This window comes from Schistocerca gregaria, chromosome 4 (assembly GCF_023897955.1).
Source record: "Schistocerca gregaria isolate iqSchGreg1 chromosome 4, iqSchGreg1.2, whole genome shotgun sequence".
Lineage (NCBI taxonomy): Eukaryota > Metazoa > Arthropoda > Insecta > Orthoptera > Acrididae > Schistocerca > Schistocerca gregaria.
The window spans coordinates 769,778,990-769,781,819 of NC_064923.1; the positions used below are offsets into that span (position 1 = coordinate 769,778,990).

Consider the following 2,830-nt stretch of genomic DNA (forward strand, 5'->3'; position numbering starts at 1 on the left):
GTAGGGTACTGCGAAATTGTGTCTCAGTACATGTAAATACTCCACAAAATGTCTGAAATGTACATATCGTCACATCCATATGTTGGGTACTTAACTGAAAGAATGCTTCTGCGTTAATCGAGAGCGAGATGGGTGTATGCCCCTCCACCATAGCTCGATCTACAGTCATTTGCACAGTACTGCTTGGTTTCCTTCTCCCAGAATTTCTCGCCCCTTGCGAATTTTCCACTCTCGCTCTCCAACCTGCTACCCACATCTGTCTACTTTTGCATTTTTCACTCGACCTCGCAAATCTAGAAACCTCCAGTAGCTCTTTATATCTCGCAAACTTTACCAATAAAATTCCATTTTATGACCACTACTCAGAAGCGGAGCTGCTACAGTGCCTCTGTGTCTTCTGTTTGTCTCAATGCATTTCAATTACTATCCAAGTGCAACTTCAAACAACTCTTACTTCCTGTACCAATAATTCATGTGTCCTTCCTTCCAGCTGTAGGCCATTTCCTCTGTATATCAGAGTTCCACACTGTACCTCCCACATCAGAAACACCATCACCACAGTTCCATTTATAATTCTCCCAAAATATCCTCATAAACTTTCCAAATTCCATATCTCCAATTCCGCGGAATCACACACCCCTCATTACTTTCCCCAGCATGACTCGGCCCATCTAGTTGTCACCACCACCGACGTCAATCATTTTTATATATTTTAATCTGTTATTTCACGTATTTTGGTTTTGAAACAACTAATGCAAATTGCAAAAAAATGTGAGATGAAGGGCAGTGATATAACCACTAATAAAATCCGCTATTGTGGAGGAATGGTATGGTCAAAAGCTCAAAATGCGTGATTTTCTACCTGTTGTACGAAAATGTCAATTGGATTTTCACTGCCCCAAAATAATATCACTCTAAATCGTCAAATGCTACATACCCTGCCTTGTTTTCCGTGTCTGCATACTCCTACTTACAAGAATCCTTTATTACAGCTAGTCCCGAAAATGTGTGAGTTTTGGAAGGCAGGGGAGAGGTACTAGCGGAGGTGAAATTCACAGTCAGTCAGTAGAGTACTGACTCACTCGTGGAAAAGGTTCAGGTTCAAGACACGGTCTGGAGCACAGTTTTAATCTGCAGTCTCTAAGGCGGAGAGATGGATGAGCAATATGTTCATACCACTGAATGACATATCACAATGGGTGATTGATCAGGTGAAATTATAGAAAATTTATATATTTTCAACGTGTTGTCTACTCTCACAACGCTATTTCTTAATGTTCCATTTCTATTTATAGAGCTGAATAGGGCCATTGACTGATCTAAACTGAAGCATTTGTAACAATTTCAGATTAAAACTGTGTGCCCGACCGAGACTCGAACTCGGGACCTTTGCCTTTCGCGGGCAAGTGCTCTACCAACTGAGCTACCGAAGCACGACTCACGTCCGGTACTCACAGCTTTACTTCTGCCAGTATCCGTCTCCTACCTTCCAAACTTTACAGAAGCTCTTCTGCGAACCTTGCAGAACTAGCACTCCTGAAAGAAAGGATACTGCGGAGACATGGCTTAGCCACAGCCTGGGGGATGTTTCCAGAATGAGATTTTCACTCTGCAGCGGAGTGTGCGCTGATATGAAACTTCCTGGCAGATTAAAACTGTGTGCCCGACCGAGACTCGAACTCGGGACCTTTGCCTTTCGCGGGCAAGTGCTCTACCAACTGAGCTACCGAAGCACGACTCACTGGCAGAAGTAAAGCTGTGAGTACCGGACGTGAGTCGTGCTTCGGTAGCTCAGTTGGTAGAGCACTTGCCCGCGAAAGGCAAAGGTCCCGAGTTCGAGTCTCGGTCGGGCACACAGTTTTAATCTGCCAGGAAGTTTCATATCAGCGCACACTCCGCTGCAGAGTGAAAATCTCATTCTGGAAATTTCAGATTAGACTGTAGACATATATATTTTTCGAATAATATAGAATTGCGGCATTCTCATGACAATATCCCATTCACTATAGAAAAAAGATTACACATATCTTAAGGAGCCAAAAGGTATTTGAGGTGAGAAAGTTAAGAGACACATCTTGTGTATAAGTTTCCTGCTGTTTCAGTCGCTTATGGAGAGCGGGAACAAAAAGTTTTAAAAATTCTGTATGAGCTATTTTTGTCTAATTTTGATATCAGAATCCTCGTGAAAAAATATATAGTGATCTGGAGAATACTCGTCAAGTCTATCTTAAAGGGTACTTGGTGAAATTGTGTAATGTTGAGATATTTTGGTGAACAATATTTTATATACATGCATCTGATTTTCTAAAGTTATGGGACTTCCCAGGTCTGTTCGTAATAGTAACTGTGACTAAAGTTCTCCGCGCCGTGCGATTGTACGCGAACGACAACAATGCGTCCTCGTCCGTTCGGTTGAAGAGTCAAGTAGGAAAAATCCGTGGCGTGTTAAACAAATTGTTGCGCTACTCACTTTAAGTGATTTGGAAAAACAGTGGAAAACGGAAGTTGCGTGGTCAGTCAGTAGTCCAAATCATGGTCCCCATAAATAGTTCATTACGTAAGCTTCGCGCCACCTAATTCCGCCCAGGCGAAAAACCTGAATTTGCAGCTAACGTCATCCTCGGAGCCGTTAATGTGCACTGAGGTGACAAAAGTCATGGGATACCTCCTACTATCATGTCGAACCTCCTTTTGATCTGCGTACTGTAGCAGATTGACGTCGCATGGGCTCAACAAGTCGTGTGAAATCCCCTGCAGAATTACTGCTTGCGAAAATGTTGCCGGTGCAGGCGTTTGTGCACGAAATGACCACTCGGTTATGTCCGATAAA

At 43.0% G+C, this 2,830-nt stretch overlaps 3 non-coding genes across 3 annotated transcripts; 1 reads left to right on the forward strand and 2 right to left on the reverse strand.

The window, feature by feature from the left end:
- Nucleotides 1–1,359: 1,359 nt before the first annotated feature.
- Trnas-cga (transfer RNA serine (anticodon CGA)) lies at nucleotides 1,360–1,434 on the reverse strand. Its single transcript has one exon. It is a non-coding gene; the product is annotated as a tRNA-Ser (tRNA).
- Nucleotides 1,435–1,659: 225 nt separating this feature from the next.
- On the reverse strand, nucleotides 1,660–1,734 carry Trnas-cga (transfer RNA serine (anticodon CGA)). Its single transcript has one exon. It is a non-coding gene; the product is annotated as a tRNA-Ser (tRNA).
- Nucleotides 1,735–1,779: 45 nt separating this feature from the next.
- Nucleotides 1,780–1,854, forward strand: Trnas-cga (transfer RNA serine (anticodon CGA)). The gene has a single exon. It is a non-coding gene; the product is annotated as a tRNA-Ser (tRNA).
- The last annotated feature ends 976 nt before the right edge of the window (nucleotides 1,855–2,830 follow it).